Source organism: Elephas maximus, chromosome 27 (genome assembly GCF_024166365.1).
Source record: "Elephas maximus indicus isolate mEleMax1 chromosome 27, mEleMax1 primary haplotype, whole genome shotgun sequence".
NCBI lineage: Eukaryota > Metazoa > Chordata > Mammalia > Proboscidea > Elephantidae > Elephas > Elephas maximus.
In genome coordinates, this window is record NC_064845.1 from 29046997 (window position 1) to 29066708 (window position 19712).

The 19712-nt window shown below is 41.6% G+C and overlaps 1 protein-coding gene and 1 pseudogene across 1 annotated transcript in view; both read left to right on the plus strand.

Moving 5' to 3' along the window:
* The window catches only part of LOC126068252 (ral guanine nucleotide dissociation stimulator-like), a 469734-nt gene that overhangs the window by 171384 nt on the left and 278638 nt on the right, over positions 1 to 19712 (plus strand). The window lies entirely within an intron of this gene.
* Positions 6384 to 7511, plus strand: LOC126068334 (cellular tumor antigen p53-like; annotated as a pseudogene).

Genomic DNA, 19712 nt, shown 5'->3' on the forward strand with positions numbered 1-19712 from the left:
TAGAGCTCACAAAGCCCAACTCTTTTCCTTTATTGAGAAAACCTGGCAAAGACCAGCTCCTTAGCGACCTCCATCGCCTGAGCTGAGGTCTGCCTGTGCCTTGCTGCTCACCTGGAGTCTTCAGTTGCTGACATGCTTCTGCAGCTGCCTTTTCTCTGCTTTGCTCATCTCCACGCACACGCGTCACTCCAGAGCAGTTATGATGTATGTTGATGGGAATCTCCAGAGATCTACAGCCCCAAATTGTCTGATTTGTTCATTAAATTGCACTCATTACCGAGCCATGTCAGGCATCTAAGGACATCAGCCTTTCTGGCTTCCCTGTCCGAGGCTGGGCAATGGGACATTATCTAATAAGGGCTCCAAAGTACTACCAAAAAGAAAACCAAACCTAGTGACGTCGAGTCGATTCCGACTCATAGTGACCCTATAAGACAGAGTACTGCTGCCCTATAGCATTTCCAAGGAGCACCTGTCAGATTTGAACTGCTGACCCTTTGGTTAGCAGCCATAGGACTTAACCAATACGCCACCAGGGTTTCCAAAGCACTAAAGCAAGCTTAAAACAACACTCCAACCAGTTTATAAGCTGAATACAATTTTTCTTTTTTAATCTTTCACTTCCTGCCCCTCTTTCCCAGCCATCCTTGGTTCTGCCTAGATTTCCATTAGTTGTCATTTTCTTTTCAAGGAGTCTGATTTTACTTCAAGCTGTAGAAGCTGGAGAGTTCAGAAAGAGACATGGTATCTTTTCTACCCCTTCTTCCCAGACTTCCACCTGGACTCTGAGAAGGGGACACCAAACAGTGACTTTCTCCTTCTGGACTCAACAATCATCAGCACAAATGAGAGCTCAAACCCAGCCTTGGTCATAATGCTCCCAATGCCAATACCCGATTCACTGTTGTTAGGTGCCTTCAGATTCCCAGGTCTTTCTCCCATGGAGCCGGTGGGTGGGTTCGAACTGCCAACCTTATGGTTAGCAGCCGAGTGCTTAACAATTGTGCCACCAGGGCTCCTTACCTGACATGTGACTGCCAGTGACGAAGGATAAAGTGGAACTGGCAAAAACCATGTGCTTTACTAATGCTATTATCTACCAAACCTGGAATCTTCAACTCTGGCAAGCTGTTTCCTTTCTAGAAAAAGTAATTAACAAAACAACAGTTAAGGAAAGTGATCCATGGAGAAGGAGGACAGTGGTTGAGGGAATGTGAGCTGGCAGAACTAACAACCTGATATGATACAGGAAAAGGGCAATCAGACCTGGTCCCATTCTCGACAACACACCTCAGGAAGGCCCAATAACCCTTCCCTGATTCAAGGAAAATCACGTCTCATGTAAATAAATCCCTAATAATGCCTGAGGTATTTCCATGCACATAATGAATTCCATCCTATCACCCAAAACCTAATGGCTTCCTGTTCACAATTATTGATTGGCATAGTGTCAATCACTTGAATCAATAGAGATTTTGGGAACCTTTCACAGGCAGGGCATCCCATTGCACTGACTCTGAGAGGCTGGAGAGACAAGAGTCCCTGTGACTTGGCAAAGTCAGAGTAACAATGGCAGCTACTGCCTTTGCCTTACCATGGAGTACAGAGTGTGGCAGCCTTCAAACACATGTCTTCACAACCCACCAGCTCTGCTGCTTTTCACCACTCACTCACTTCTGCATGCTAGACCACGATCCATTGATCACCAACTGCCAGAGACAAAAGAAATGAATGAATGCATTAGGCCAAAAGACCTATGACTTCAAGTACTAAGTCACTGCTCAAATGTATTTGTTTTGTTACAGTTGGCTAAGCACTTAAGAAATAGACCCAAACACATATAACGGCTCAAGCTCAATAAAAGTTTACTTGTGGCTCCTGTACAGATACTGGACAGGTGAAAGATCCGTCACTGCAGTGGGCCTCCTCAATGCAGTGATCCAGGGACCCACGCTGACAACAGCCTTGTCATCTCTAAAACATTTCTAAGGTTGCTCTGGGGTGAGGCGGGGCCAAGATCGCAGAGTATTCAGATGCTTCCGGAGGTCCCACTTACACCAAAGACCTGAGAAAACAAGTGAAATGGTTACATATATGACAAAGTAGAATCCCTGAACATCAAGGACAAAGTTCGGAAATCGGACTGAGCGGCAGGACAAGGGAGAGATGGTTCGGAAGCAGCAAGGAGTTGCTGGACATGATTCGACAGGAACCAGTTCCCCTCAGGCACAATCCCCTGGAGCAACCGCAGCAGGGCTGGAGGTACTGTTAGGGACCTGGTTTCCTCAGGGAGAGACAGCCAGCTGCAGAGTCCACTCACGTCTCACAAACCAGAGAAGAACGGCACTCTCGGCAAAAGCTAAGTACTTGCGTTTATTTTACCGCACCCACAGCCCCCAAGACGGCTTCAGTGGCTGTCAATTTCCTGGGCCTGAGATAGGTTCTGCTGTGTGCCCTGAGCCATCCTCCTGGCCTTGGAATAAAAAATAATCTGCCAGATCCACTAAGCTGGGGAGCTCAGGACAGAAGCGGCTCCTGTCCAAGCACAAATGGTCCGTGGACTTTGAATAGCTTTAACCCCTGCACGGATCTGTGTGGGCCCATTTCAGGACATTAGGCCCTTCTTGGTAGACTGCGACGGTATGTCTGCATCAGATCTGACTTCAACTGTCTCAGCTGTACGGTGGAGAGGTGGGTTTTTGATGTTTAACACCAATTTGCCTATTAAACAGGGTCCTGACCTACCCACATCAGGGGCCTGAGGACTGGTGGCTCCACCCACGTCACCTAGCCACCCACAACAGGGGTCCAAGGATAAGCGGTGCCTACCAGTCCTTACAACCAAAAGCATTGGGTGCCCATGATCCAGCTGTAGGACACACTCACCTGTGCATTCCAGGGAACAGGGATACGCTTTCCTCATAGACACTCAGGGGATGGTTGGCAGGCCCTTACGCTGTTCAGAGCATCACCCCCTGCAACACACAGACACCTGTGCCTACACTAGTCTCCCCTGGCCCTTGAAAACCAAGGTTGCTCTGGGGAGTTTTCTCTTTTCAAGCCAGCTAGGAGTGGAAACCACAATGGAGGAGCTACATGGGAGTTATCTTTTTGAGTTTGTGTCTTTTCCCTAGAAAGGGATCACAGTACTTCCTACTTTCACTCACATTATGCTGGCTAGAACTCAGTCACCAGTTGCCTAGAACTAACCACACAGACTGCTGCCAGAAGTCTCTGTTGTACAAGGCTGACTCCAGCCCAACCAAGAAGACAGCATTAGGTTTGTTGTTGTTAGGTGCCGTCGAGTAATTCTGACTCCCAAAGACCCTGTGTACAAAAGAATGAAACACTGCCTGATCCTGTGCCATCTTCACAATTGTTGCTATGTTTGAGCCCATTGTTTCAGTCACTGTGTCAATCCATCTCACTGAGGGCTTTCCTCTTTTTTGGTGACCCTCTGTTTTTCCAAACATGATGTTCTACTTCTGCAGCTAGACCCTCCTGATCACATGTCCAAAGCATGTGAGATGAAGCTTTGCTATCCTCCCTTCTAATGAGCATTCTGGCTGCATTAGGTTTAGAGCAAGAAATTTTGGAGAAGATACAAGCACAGTAACCTTGACTTAGTTACTTAACAACTCTGAGTCTTGATTTCCTCATCTGTAAAATACCCTGCCTTCCTCTGAGGGTCACTGTTGTTACTGTTGTTAGGTGCTGGTGAACTGGTTCCAACTCATCGCGACCACATTAGGAGGCTCAGAATGAGACAAAGCAGCAGTTCTCAGACTCCTTGTGCGTGCACATCACCTGAGCATCTTGGTAAAATGTAAATTCTAACTCAAGAGGACAGGGCGAGGTCTGAGATTGTGCTTTTCTGGGAAGTTCCCAGGTGATGTCAATGCTGCTGGCCTCAGAGGAACAGAAAAGAGAGTAAAAAGAGATAGTTAGAGAATAGTTTTGTAAACCACAAAGTGATCTGTAGAGATAAAGTATTATTTTCCTGGTCCTGACTTTAATTGATTATAAATGAATCCCCAACTAGCCAGCAGTTCTAGGATGTGTTTAGTATTAGCATCAGATAGAATCTGACAGTCACAGGGTTTGGAGAACAGGAAGAATTTAAGGAGTTACTACCTACTACCACCCCCCTTATTTTGAAAACAAGGAAACAAATTCTGAGAAATCACTGATGCCCCCCCAAAATCTCTCAATAACTTAGTAGTGTGATAGGATTAGAAAGCAAACATTTGACTTTTTTTTTTCCTGTCATTAAATAAACTCAATGATAGCCTTCTAAAGAAAAGGAATTTTTACTCTTCACTAAAGCTAGAACAAGTATGATTCTGGCCCATACCCAGAAAGGTCCCAGAAGGTGAAATTCACCAAGAAAGGCCACCGGGGTACTAAATACAGGCAAACTGTCACAGGGTACGCAACAGGGATTTTTTAGGCATATGATCTTCAAAATACAGTGAGCCCTAACAAAGCTATGTCCCCCATATCCAAAATGTCATTTAAACACAAATTACCTTCCTTTTACTTTCTGGCAAAAACGAGAGTTTTGTTTCCAATGCGTACAAATTCTGAGTCATTCCTATTTGGGGATAACCACAAAAAGAGAGAATTTGGGGTAGCAAATAGAAAAGGGAAACCAATGAATTCGCAGAAGAGGAACACAGGTTTTGGTGGCGAACCCTGAAGACAAAAGAATGTAAAGTTTGTTTTTTTTTATCCTGGCATGTAAATTATTTTGCATCTCTGAGATGATGGTGGGTTCTAGGAGCTTACAGAAGAACATGAGATGTAGGATCACTGATGTGAAAGACAGGAGTCAAAAACTCCCAAGTGATAAATCAGAAAGGCACAGAGTATCTGGAAACCAAATCGGAGAGGAAAAGAGGGGAGCCACTTAGCACGCATGTCATCTCCAACAAAGCAAAGGGAATTTGAAAGTGTCTTGGCGAAATTAGGAAGGAGTACTTATCGAGCAAGGAATGGTAAATGGAAATGAATACTTACATAAAAAAAAATTTTTTTTACATACTCGTTATTAATTTAAGATGAGCCAATATCAGCATCTTCATTTAATGAGCAATTTTAAGTATTTTTAATAAAGATTAAACTACTACTTGAAACTTCCATATTCCACCTCACAGCCCTCTTCCACCTTAAGGCCTTTAACTCCTCAATCAAGAATTCTCCCATCCTGGGGATTTTCCAGGATCTTCTGTAGACTACAGCGTAATATTAGTATTCTTTGTAGCATGGGCTTCTTTGACAGCCTATTGAAGCCAAGAACTCCATCCTCAGAATAATGCTAATACTATTATTAAAAAAGAAGCCATGTCGAGAAATTAGAACCCTGTGCATTGCTGGTGGGATTGTAAAATGGCAGTCACTGTGGAAAACTGTTTAGCAGTTTCTCAAAACGTTGAACACAGAAGTACCATATGACCCAGCAATTCCACTCCCAGGTATAAACCTAAAATATCTGAAAGTAGGCACTCAAACAGATACTTCTACACAAATTTTCATGGCAGCATTATTCACAACAGCCAAAATGTAGAAACTACCCAAGAGTCCATCAACAGATGATAAACAAAACATGGAATATGCACACAATGGCCTATTATTCAGCCACTAGGAAAAATGAAGTTCAGATACATGCTACCACATGGATGAACCCTGAAAACATTAGCCCTTTGGGAGTTCGGGAACCTCAGTTTAAGAACAAGTGATTGGGGAAGGACTCTTCTAGGATGGTGAAGGTTTTTTTCTTACAGGAAATGGTGTGCAGAAAAGTTTTTAAAAACCCGAAGATGGCACAGTAAAAAAATCCTGCTCAGGATCAGTCAGGGAAGAAAAGAATGAGCTGCAAAGAGAAGCCTAACCTTGACTTTCTCCCCAAACCCAACACTATTCATGCTGTGCCTTCAAAATCCTATATTAAGGAATTCCCAAGAGATTTTCTTGGCCCCAGCCTCTATGTCCTGATGGCAGGTGAAGGGAGGCAGCACTGAGAAATGGAAGACCCAGATGAGATCCAAGCTTCAGTCTCAGACCCCTTGTTTTCTGCCACTAACTAGCTCTGTTAGCTTGGTCAGGTCACCTAGTTTCTGAATTGAAACTTCCTGTCTATAAAATGAAAAGTTTGAATTATACCATCTCTGGGATTCTTTCTAGCTATGACTTTGTGATTCTAAGATAATGCATAACTATCTGGGAAGTAATCTTAATGTGTCAAAAGTGCAAAGCCACCACCCGGGGCACAGCTAGCTGCTGGACTCTGGGGGCACCTGCTTTCTGGGCTTGGAGTGTCCTTCCCAAGACTGTTACACGCTTCCCTGAGGTTCCATGGACAGACTGACTTCCCTGGAGCTGCAATGGAGGAGCCTCAGTCAGATCTCAGTACTGAGCTCTTTCTGAGTCAAGAGACCTTTTCGTACTTGGGAAAACTCCTTCCTGAGAAGCTGGTTCTGTCCCCCTCACTGTCCCCAGCAGCGGAGGCAGTAGACGATCTGCTACTCCCAGAAGATGCTGCAGACTGGCTAGAAAGCCAAGCTGGGGCTCAAGGAATATCAGCAGCCCCTGCACCAGCCACCCTTACACCAGCCACCTCCTAGACACTTTCATCCTCTGTCCCTTCCCAGAAGACCTACTGCAGCAACTGTGGTTTCCATCTTGGCTTCCTGCATTCTGGGACAGCCAAGTCTGTCACCTGCACGTACTCCCCTGACCTTAACAAGCTGTTTTGCCAGCTGGCAAAGACCTGTCCAGTGCAGCCGTAGCTCAGCTCACCACCCCACCCCACCCCAGCACCTGTGTTCACACCATGGCCATCTACCAGACGTCAGCATATGACAGAGGTCATGCAGCACTGCCCCCACCTTGAGTGCTACTCCGACTATAGTGATGGCCTGGCCGCTCCTCAGCATCTTATCCAGGTGGGAGGAATCCTGCGTGCTGATATTTGTAGGACACCATTACTCTTCGACATAGTGTGGGTTACCCTATGAGCTACCTCAGGTCAGTTCTGACTACCACCATCCACTTCATGTGTAGCAGCTCCTGCATGGGGGGGGGGAACCCATCCTCACCATCATCACACTGGAAGACTCCGATGGTAATCTGCTAGGACACAACAGTTTCGAGGTGCATATTTGTACTGTTCTGGGAGAGACAGATGTACAGAGGAAGAAAATTTCCACAACAAGTGGGAGCCACCCTCTGAGAGGATCACTAAGTAAGCACTGCCCACCAGCACCAGCTCCTCTACCGAGCCAAAGAAGAAGCCAGTGGATGAAAAATATTTCACCCTTAAGATCCGTGGGCATGAATGCTTCAAGATGTTCCTAGAGTTGAACGAGGCATTGGAGCTGAAGGATGCCCAGGCTGGGAAGCAGCCAGAGGGGAGCAGGGCTCAATGCAGCCTTCCAAACTCTAAGAAAGGGGAATCTACCACCCACTGTAAAAAACTAATGTTCAAGAGAGAGGGGCCTGACTCAGACTGACGTCCTTCACTTCCTGTCCCCCATTTACACACCCTGCCCCTGCCCTCCTTTCCTACCATTTTGAAATTCATATGCTTGAACCCCTACTTGATACAGGTGTGTCTCGAAAACACTCAAGAACTCTTCACTTACCTTGGCATGGGCCTCCACTAAAGAAGCTGGCCTACACTGGTGTTCTGGGGGGCATGAGGGAGCTGGGACAATCCAGCTTAGATTGTAAGGTTTTTACTATAAGGAATACTTGGAAGAGATAGGATGGCGTTCCTGCACGTAAGAATTAGATTTTAAAAGCAGTCATAGAACTTACCATACCTGGGTTGGAAGCCTAGACCAGTAACAGACTAGCCAGGGGAACTATCTCAAGGGGTTTTATTTCTCCTGACAGCAATGTGCATGTCTATAAAATGCTGATACCTACCACCTACCTCGTGGGGTTTGCTGTGAGGTTAATGAAATGATATATGTATGACTCAAAGATCCCGTAGGGCTGGAAGTCACCAGGCTGCCTGGCCTTAAAACCTTCTCAGATTACATGGCATCTGGGACTTGGCCTCTGGGGAGTGCTGGTCCCCTGTCCCTGTTGGTTGATGGATTGACTGGGCAGCTGGTTAAGGGGAAGGAATTTCCTAGTTCCTTTTCTGCTGGCCTAGCCACGTCCTGTCTAGCCTCTAGGTAAACTTCAGCACCTAAAAGGAAACCTCACCCCATTCCACTCCCTGAAGGATTCCAGCTTTTACATGGAATCCGTATCTACCACCACATCTAACTGCAACCAGACACTCAGAGCCTGATTTCTTTTGCACTTTGGAAAGCACATTTGCATTCTTTGCCTACATCCCTTCTCCCCTCCCCTTTTTATATCTGTTTCTTATTTCACAATAAAACTTTGGTATTAAAAAAAAATACTAATGAGACTTTAAATTTCTTCTCACCCTATGTCATGGATTGTATTGTCACCCCAAAATTGTATTACGTGTAACAACTTGGTTAGGCCATGATTCCCATCAAACACAGACCTAAAGAGTTGACCTCAGTGACAGAGACTGAGAATGAACAACCACGGGGAAGCAGCGACTGTTTTTGGAGCCTGGAGCCAGCGTCCCAGTCAGGAAACCTTTGCGCCGGGCTTTGGACTGGGCGCAGCGGAGCTAAGCACGACATCCTGAGACAGCGCAAACACGGCACACGGCCCTACCCCCAAGAAGTGACCTCGAGAGAAGCCCAGCCAGTGCATACAACGCAGCGACACGGCTGACAGGAGGAGAAGACACCGGGAGGCAGTGACTGGTTTTGGAGCTGGGAGTGCGGCGTCCCAGCCAGGGAAACTTGGCCCTGGGCTTTGGACTGGGAGCAAAGGAACTAACCACGGCTTCTGAGACAGCGTAAGCAAGGGACGCGGGCCTGACCCTCAGGGGCAATCTCTATGCAGCCAGTGCACACAGTCGAAGCGCCCCTCAGGAATCTCAGATAAAACAGTCATCCCAAGCAGGATAAGTAACTTTGTCTATATTCTGGGGTGCTACTCTCTCCTATTTATCTGAACCCTCCCCTCCCCTTCCCAAGCGGCTTCATTAACATTGGAATTTCCTGAGCCAGAGAGTGAATTGCACTGCGGTTTTTCTTTCTTTTCTTTTTTGGTCTTTTCCTAACCCATTCTTCTGGCCTGAGAGAATCAGCTACAAAAAACCCAGGGACCAAAAATCCTTCCCTAATTGGACTAAAAACACAGAATCAGCTCCAGCCAAGCATATGTGATCCACAGTTTTGGGCTTTCATCCATACAGGGAACAAGGTGGCTATTATAATGCAAGGGCAATTCTGATAGGGATCTGACTGTAATTGTTTTAGCAGATTACTGGAAAGACAAGTTTCCCAGGTCTGATATCTCTGCGTATTCAACAGAGCCCTCACTGACCCACAACAGGGAACTGAGGGCTAAAGCTCCCCCCCAGACCACCTAGCCTCCTGCCTTAGGGGTCTGACGATGGTGACACCTACCAATCTGTACAGGTACTTGCATTGGGGGCCTAAGGTACAGCTGCAGAGCCCACCCACCAAAGTGCTTTAGGAATAGAGACACACCTACCTCACCGGCACTTGGGAGAAGCCTGTCAGCACCCTGCCCCCCCACCCCCTGGAGTGTGAGCCCCTGCTGCTACTAGAATTTGGTGCACACAACTATCACCATTACCTCTCAGGTGGATACGTGACAGTATGCACCACATACTTGATGACCCAAAATCAGATTCTACTCAAGAATAGTGAATGGACTCTTAGACTTATGTATTTGGTAACAGCCCAAACCAGCTGGTAATAGGTCATAAGTAAGTCAAGGGCTACAACAATCAAGACAGCACAATTGAGTAGCCCATCTACATATATTGAAAGAAAACAAAACAAGATAAGACTCAGTGAGCAAATATAGAATAAATCACTACAATATCTTAGAGATGGCTCGGAGACAGCAGTCGATATCAAACCACATAAAGAAGCAGACCATGAATGCTTCTACAACTCCCCAAACTAAAGAATCAAAATCTTTCCCAAATGAAGATACAATCCTGGAATTGCCAGATGCAGAATATAAAAAACTAATTTACAGAATGCTTCAAGACATCAGGGATGACCTCAGAAATGAAATAAGGGAATCTACAGAAAAAGCCAAAGAACACACTGATAAAGCAGTTGAAGAACTCAAAAAGATTATTCAAGAGCATAGTGGAAAAATTAATAAGCTTCAAGAATCGATAGAGAGGCAGCATTCAGAAATCCAAAAGATTAGCAGTAAAATTATAGAATTAGACAACTCAATAGGAAGTCAGAGGAGCAGACTTGAACAACTGGAATGCAGGGTGGGGGTTCTGGAGGACAAGGGAATGGATACCCATATAGCTGAAAAAAAATCAGATAAAAGAATTAAAAAAAATGGAGAAACCCTAAGAATCATGTGGTACTCTATCAAGAAGAATAACTTGCGTGTGATTCGAGTCCAAGAACAGGGAGGGATAACAGAAAATGGAGAGAGAATTGTTGAAGATCTGTTGGCAGAAAACTTCCCTGACATCATGACAGACAAAAGGATATCTATCCAACATGCTCATTGAACCCCATATAAGACTGATCCAAAACGAAAATCACCAAGATATATTATCATCAAACTTGCCAAAACTAAAGATAAAGAGAAAATTTTAGAAGCAGCCAGGGAGAAAAGAAAGGTCTCCTACAAAGGAGAATCAATAAGTTCAGACTACTCAGTAGAAACCATGCAGTCAAGAAGGCAATGGGATGACATATATAGGGCACTGAAGGAGAAAAACTGCCAGCCAAGGATCATATATCCAGCAAAACTCTCTCTCAAATATGAAGGCAAAATTAAAACATTCACAGATAAACACAAGCTTAGAGAATTTGCAAAAACCAAACCAAAGCTCCAAGAAATACTAAAGGAAATTGTTTGGTCAGAAAATCAATAACGTCAGATAACAACACAACACAAGGTCACAGAGCAGAACATCCTCATATCAACTCAAATAGGGAAATCACAAAAACAAATTAAGATTAATTTTAAAAAGACAAAAACACTCAAAACAGGGAATCATTGAAGTCAATATGTAAAAGATCACAATAGTCAAAAAGAGGGACTAAATACAGGTGGCATAGAACTGCCATATGGAGAGGGATACAAGGCGATATAGGACAATACAAGTTAGGTTTTTACTTAGAAAAATAGGGGTAAATATTAAGGTAACCACAAAGAGGTCTAACAATTCTATAATTCAAAATAAAAACCAAGAAAAACTAAAGACTCAGCAAACATGAAGTCAACTACTATGAAAATGAGGAACACACAATTTACAAAGAAAAACGTCTCAGCACAAAAAAGTAAGTGGAAAAATGAAATTGTCAACAACACACATAAAAAGGCATCAAAATGACAGCACTAAACACATATCTATAATTACACTGAATGTAAATGGACTAAATGCACCAATAAAGAGACAGAGAGTCTCAGACTGGATAAAGAAACACGATCCGTCTATATGCTGCCTACAAGAGACACACCTTAGACTTAGAGACACAAAGAAACTAAAACTCAAACGATGGAAAAAAACATATTAAGCAAAGAATAAGCAAAAAAAAAAAAAGGAGTAGCAATATTAATTCCTTACAAAATAGACTTTAAAGTTAAATCCACCACAAAGGATAAAGAAGGACACTACATAATGATAAAAGGGACAATTGACCAGGAAGATATAACCATATTAAAAATTTATGCACCCAATGACAGGGCTGCAAGATACATAAATCAAATTTTAACAGAACTGAAAAGTGAGATAGACACCTCCACAATTATAGTAGGAGACTTCAACACACCACTTTCGGAGAAGGACAGGACCTCCAATAAGAAGCTCAATAGAGACACGGAAGACCTAATTGCTACAATCAACCAACTTGACCTCATTGACTTATATAGAACTCTCCACCCAACAGCTGCAAAGTATACTTTTTTTTCTAGCACACACAGAATATTCTCTAGAATAGACCACATATTAGGTCATAAAACAAACCTTTGTAGAATCCAAAACATCGAAATACTACAAAGCATCTTCTCAGACCATAAGGCCATAAAAATGGAAATCAATAACAGAAAAATTAGGGAAAAGAAATCAAATACTTGGAAACTGAACAACACCCTGCTGAAAAAAGACTGGGTTATAGAAGACATTAAGGACGGAATAAAGAAATTCATAGAATGCAATGAGAATGAAAACACTTCCTATCGAAACCTCTGGGACACAGCAAAAGCAGGGCTCAGAGGTCAATTTATATCGATAAATGACACATACAAAAAGAAGAAAGAGCCCAAATCAGAGAACTGTCCCGACAACTTGAACAAATAGAAAGTGAGCAACAAAAGAATCCATCGGGCACCAGAAGAAAACAAATAATAAAAATTAGAGCTGAACTAAATGAATTAGAGAACAGAAAAACAATTCAAAGAATTAGCAAAGCCGAAAGCTGGTTCTTTGAAAAAATTAACAAAATTGATAAACCATTGGCCAGACTGACTAAAGAAATACAGGAAAGGAAACAAATAACCCGAATAAGAAACGAGATGGGCCACATCTCAACAGACCCAACTGAAATTAAAAGAATCATATCAGATTATTATGAAAAATTGTACTCTAACAAATTTGCAAACCTAGAAGAAATGGATGAATTCCCAGGAAAACACTACCTACTTAAACTAACACAATCAGAAGTAGAACAACTAAATAGACCCATAACAAAAAAAGAGATTGAAACGGTAATCAAAAAACTCCCAACAAAAAAAAAAGCCCTGGCCCAGACGGCTTTACTGCAGAGTTCTACCAAACTTTCAGAGAAGAGTTAACACCACTACTACTAAAGGTATTTCAAAGCATAGAAGATGACGGAATACTACCTAACTCATTCTATGAAGCCACCATATCCCTGATACCAAAACCAGGTAAAGACATCATGAAAAAAGAAAATGACAAACCTATATCCATCATGAACATAGATGCAAAAATCCTCAACAAAATCCTAGACAATAGAATTCAACAACATATCAAAAAAAAAAAAATAATCCACCATGACCAAGTGGGATTTATACCAGGTATGCAAGGCTGGTTTAATATTAGAAAAACCATTAATGTAATCCACCATATAAATAAAACAAAAGACAAAAACCACATGATCTCATCAATTGATACAGAAAAGGTATTTGACAAAGTCCAACACCCATTTATGATAAAAACTCTCAGGGAAATAGGTATTTAACAAAAATCCTCAACATAATAAAGAGCATCTATACAAAGCCAACAGCCAAAATCACTCTAAATGGAGAGAGCATGAAAGCATTTCCCTTAAGAAAGGGAACCAGACAAGGATGCCCTTTATCACCGCTCTTATTCAACATTGTGCTAGAGGTCCTAGGCAGAGCAACTAGGCTAGACAAAGAAATAAAGGGCATCCGGATTGGCAAGGAGGAAGTAAAATTATCTCTGTTTGCAGATGGCGTGATCTTATACACAGAAAACCCTAAGGAATCCTCCAGAAAAATACTGAAACTAATAGAAGAGTTTAGAAGAGTCTCAGGTTATAGGATAAACATACAAAAATCACTTGGATTCTTCTACATCAACAAAAAGAACATCAAAGAGGAAATAACCAAATCAATACCATTCACAGTAGGCCCCAAGAAGATAAAATACTTAGGAATAAATCTTACCGAAGATGTAAAAGACTTATACAAACAAAACTACAAAGTACTACAGCAAGAAACTAAAAAGGACCTACATAAGTGGAAAAACATACCTTGCTCATGGATAGGGAGACTTAACATAGTAAAAATGTCTATTCTACCAAAAACCATCTATACATACAATGCAGTTCCGATCTAAATTGCAACGACATTTTTTAATGTGATGGAGAAACAAATCTCCAACTTCATATGGAAGGGAAAGAAGCCCCGGATAAGTAAAGCATTACCGAAAAAGAAGAAGAAAGTGGGAGGCCTCACTCTACCTGATTTTAGAACCTATTATACAGCCACAGTAGTCAAAACAGCCTGGTACTGGTACAAAAACAGACACATAGACCAATGGAACAGAATTAAGAACCCAGATATAAATCCATCCACATATCAGCAGCTGATATTTGACAAAGGCCCAGTGTCAGTTAATTGGGGAAAAGATAGTCTTTTTAACAAATGGTGCTGGCATAACTGGATATCTATTTGCAAAAAAATGAAACAGGACCCATACCTCACACCATGCACAAAAACTAACTCCAAGTGGATCAAAGACCTAAACATAAAGACAAAAACGATAAAGATCATGGAAGAAAAAATAGGGACAATGTTAGAAGCCCTAATACAAGGCATAAACAGAATATGAAATATTACCAAAAATGACGAAGAGAAACTAAATAACTGGGAGCTCCTAAAAATCAAGCACCTATGCTCATCTAAAGACTTCACCAAAAGAGTAAAAAGACCACCTACAGATTGGGAAAGAATTTTCAGCTATGACATCTCCGACCAGCGCCTGATCTCTAAAATCTGTATGATTCTGTTAAAACTCAACCACAAAAAGACAAACAACCCAATCAAGAAGTAGGCAAAGGATATGAACACACACTTCACTAAAGAAGATATTCAGGCAGCTAACAGATACATGAGAAAATGCTCTCGATCATTAGGCATTAGAGAAATGCAAATTAAAACTACGATGAGATTCCATCTCACTCTAACAAGGCTGGCATTAAGCCAAAAAACACAAAATAATAAATGTTGGAGAGGCTGCGCAGAGATTGGAACTCTTATACACTGCTGGTGGGAATGTAAAATGGTACAACCACTTTGGAAATCTATCTGGCGTTTCCTTAAACAGTTAAAAATAGAACTACCATACAACCCAGAAATCCCACTCCTCGGAATATACCCTAGAGAAATAAGAGCCTTCACACGAACAGATATATGCACTCCCATGTTTATTTACAATAGCAAAAAGCTGGAAGCAACCAAGGTGTCCATCAACGGATGAATGGGTAAATAAATTGTGGTATATTCACACAATGGAATACTACGCATCGATAAAGAAGTGACAAATCTGTGAAACATTTCATAACATGGAGGAACCTCGAAGGCATTATGCTGAGTGAAATTAGTCACAGGCAAAAGGACAAATATTGTATAAGACCATTACTATAAGATCTTGAGAAATAGTATAAACTAAGAAGAACACATACTGTTGAGGTTACGGGGGGGAGGGAGGGAGGGAGGGAGATGGTTATTTAGTGATTAGTTAGTAGATAATAACTACTTTAGGTGAAGGGAAGGTCAATACTCAATACACGGAAGGTCAGCTCAACTGGGCTGGACCAAAAGCAAAGAAGTTTCCAGGATAAACTGAATACTTCAAAGGTCAGCGGAGCAAGGGCGGGGGTTTGGGGACAGAAGTCCAAAACTCAATTCTGCTTTAAAGGAGTTGAGGTCTTGACTTAACTAGAACACACCATCACTACAAGTGGGGGTTTCCAGCCTGTATGAGGCAAACAGGGGTCATTACAGGCTGAAACAGTGCTGTCCAATAGAACTTTCTGTGATGATGAACACGCTCTACATCTGTGCTCTCCAATAAGGCAACACTAAGCACATGCGGCTTCTAAGCACTTGAAAGGTAGCTACTTCGACTGAATAAGTTTTTTAATTGTATTTAATTATATTAATTTAAAAATAAATAGCCACATGTGGCTGGTGGCTATTGTACTGGACAGCATAGTTAAAGGCTTACACCATGGACTGGGAAAATAATCCAAAAGTATATCACAAGACAGTCTTACTCATCCTCCAACTACCTGATAAAACACTTCCTTAACCCTTGCCCTCCATACACAAACAGACACTATGCATAAGATTTCACCATATCACGCATCACTAGAGCAGTACTCCCGAATTTTAACATACATCAGAATCATGGAGGGCTTGTTAAAACACAGATTATTGAGCTCCAACCCCAAGTTTCTGATTCAGGAGGTCTGGGTTGAGCTCCAATCATTTACATCTTTAACAAGTTCCCAGATAATGCTGATGCTGCTAGGACCACACTTTGAGCAGCACTGGAATGAAAATTTCAACTATTCAAACACCAGCTCTCATGGATTGAATTGTGTCCCCCCTAAAATGTTTGTCAACTTGGCTGGACCATGATTCCCAGTATTGTATGACTGTCCACCAGTCAGTCATATGATGTAATTTCCTATGCATTGTAAATCCTACCTCTATGATGGTAATGAGGTGGGATTAGGGGTACTCATGTTGATGAGGCAAAACTCAATCTACAAAATTAGTTTGTATTTTAAATCGATCTCTTTCAAGATATACAAGGGAGAAGTGAGTACAGAGACATGGGGAGCTTCTACCACCAAGAATGCAGAACCAGGAGGGGAGCGCTTCCTTTGGACACAAGGCCCCTGCACTGAGACGCTCCTAGGATGGGAAGATTGATGACAAGGACCTTCCCTCGGAGCTCACACAGACAAAAAGCCTTCCCCTGGAGCTAGCATCATGAATTTCGACTTCTGGATGCCTAAAGTACGAGAGAACAAATTTCTCTTTGTTAAAGCCATCCACTTGTGGCATTTCTGTTACAGTGGCACTAGATGACTAAGACACCAACCTATCTACTAAAACAGCTTCTCTCACTGTCCCCTTTATGCTACACAGAAGTGCCCCTTTCCTTCTAGTAAAAACTTAACACTTAGTACTATAAACACAGGGTAGAGAGGATATAAATAAACAAGGCTACCTGTCTAAGACGGCTTCTCCACCTATTAGATCCAAGATCTGTCCACATTTGTTATAAGCTTTGCAAGTGTATCTAACACTACAGAGGCCAGAAAACACCGCAAGGGTGAACACAAGCCTGCCAGGATGGTTTACATCTAATACCTGCACTGACCCTGCCTTAGAGTCAAGTTGGTGCTTTCTACTAAAATAACGTACATCACTCAGGTCTAGATCAGGATTACAGCGTTTTTCACCTTTCCGACACACAGTTCTGAAGAGTAACAAAAGAACACACGTATTAAATTAAAGCATTTATCAAAGGCATATGTTGAAGACAACTTTTTCCATATTCCAAAAGAGAGGAGACAGAAAAGGAAAGGCTCTAGAACAAAGAGACTTCTGCAAACAGTCTCTGGTCTTCATTAATCACCTGCAACAACTCTTCTGGATCAGCAGTCATTTGAAAAGATATTTTGATTTGGGGGGTTACTTCTCTATGTCCTCTGGTCTACTTATGCATGCGTGACTTTCACATTACAAGATCCCTCCACGAAGAGCACTTTCCTGACTGCTCTTCTGAACAGCCTCCTTCCTGCCTCCTCCACCTTCACCTTTCTTTCCTCTCCAAAAGAAAGCCTACATCCAAAATACACTGTAACAACAAACTAGGACAGGATGCCTTCAAATAAACTCAGATGCTAGTACTGTTTAAAATGATCTTTATCATTTTAAATTTTGTATTTAGGTCTTTGATCTATTTTGAGTTCATTTTTGTGCATGGTGTGAGGTATGGGTCTTCTTTCCTTTTTTTGGAGATGGATATCCAGTCATACCAGCACCATTTGTTAAAAAGACTGTCTTTGCCCCAATTAACTGACTTTGGGTCTTAGTCAAATATCTACTGCTCATCTGTGGATGGAATTATGTCTGGATTCTCAATTCTGTTCCATTGGTCTATGTATCTGTTGTTGTACCAGTACCAGGCTGTTTTGACTACTGTGGTGGTATAACAGGTTCCAAAATCAGGTAGAGTGAGGCCTCCCACTATGTTCTTCTTTTTCAGTGATGCTTTACATATCCAAGGTCTCTTTCCCTTCCATATGAAGTTGGTGATTTGTTTCTCCATCTCATTAGAAAATGTCTTTGGAATCTGGATCGGAATTGCATTAAATCTGCAATTCGCTTTTGGTAGAAAAGACATTTTTACAATGTTAAGTCTTTCTATCCATGAGTAAGGTATGTTTTTCCACTTACGTAGGTCTCTTTTGGTTTCTTGCAGAAGTGTTTTGTAGTTTTCTTTGTACAAGTCTTTTACATCTCTGCTAAGATTTATTCCTAAGTATTTTATCTTTTTGGGGGCTAGCATAAATGGTATTGCTTTGGTGATTTCCTCCTCAAGGTTCTTTTTGTTGATGTAAAGGAACCCAACTGAGTTTTGTATGTTTATCTTCTATCCTGATACTCTGCTGAACCCTTCTATTAGTTTCAGTAGTTTTCTGGAGGATTTCTTAGCCTTTTCTGTGTATAAGGATCATGTCATCTGCAAATAGAGATACTCTGACTTCTTTGCCAATCTGGATGCTCTTTATTTCTTTATCTAGCCTAATTGCTCTGGTTAGGACATCCAGCACAATGTTGAATAACAGTGGTCATAAAGGGCATCCTTGTCTGGTTCCTGATCTCAATGGGAATGCTTTCAGGCTCTCTTCATTTAGGGTGATGTTGGCTGTTGGCTTTGTATAAATACCCTTTATTATGTCGAGGAATTTGCCTTCTATTCCTATTTTGCTGAGAGTTTTTATCATGAATGAGTGTTGAACTTTGTCAAATGCCTTTTCTGCATCAATTGATAAAATCATGTGATTCTTGTCTTTTATTCATATCATGGATTCCATTAATTGTTTTTCTAATGTTGAGCCATCCCTGGATACCTGGTATGAATCCCACTTGGTCATGGTGAATTATTTTTTTCATATGTTGTTGAATTCTATTGGCTTGAATTTTGTTGAGGATGTTTGCATCTAAGTTCATTAGGGATATAGGTCTGGAGTTTTCTTTTTGTGTGGTGTCTTTTCCTTGTTTTGGTATCCAGAATACGCTGGCTTTATAGAATGAGTTTGGGAGAATTACGTGGTTTTCTATGCTCTGAAATACCTTTAGCAGTAGTGGTGTAAACTCTTCTCCGAAAGTATGGTAGAACTCAATCTCTTCTTTCGTTATGAGTCTATATAGTTGTTTGACCTCTGTGTTACTTTAGGTAGGTAATGTGTTTCTAGAATTCATCCATTTCTTCTAGGTTTTCAAATTTCTTAGAGTACAATTTTTCACAGTAATCTGATATGATTCTTTTAATTTCAGTTGGATCTGTTGTGATATGGCCCATCTCATTTCTTATTTGGGTTAATTGCTTCCTCTTCTATTTTTCTGTTGTGAGTTTCGCCAGTAGTTTTTCAATTTTGTTGATTTTTTCAAAGAACCAGCTTTTGGTCTTGTTAATTCTTTCAATTGTTTTTCTATTTTCTACTTCAATTCTGCTCTAATTTTTATTATTTGTTTTCTTCTGCTGCCTGAGGTTTTTTTGTTGGTTTGTCTGTTCTCCTCTATTTGTTCAAGTTTTAGGGATAATTCTTTGATTTTGACCCTTTCTTCTTTTTCTTTCTGTGCATTTATTGATATAAGTTGACCTCTGAGCACTGCTTTTGCTGTGTCCCAAAGTTTCTGATAGGAAGTGTTTTCATTCTCATTGGATTCTATGAATTTCTTTATTCCATCCTTAATGTTTTCTATACTCCAGTCTTTTTTGAGAAGGGTATTGTTCAATTTCCAAGTGTTTGATTTCCTTTCCCTGCTTTTTCTGTTATTGATTTCTACTTTTATGGCCTTAT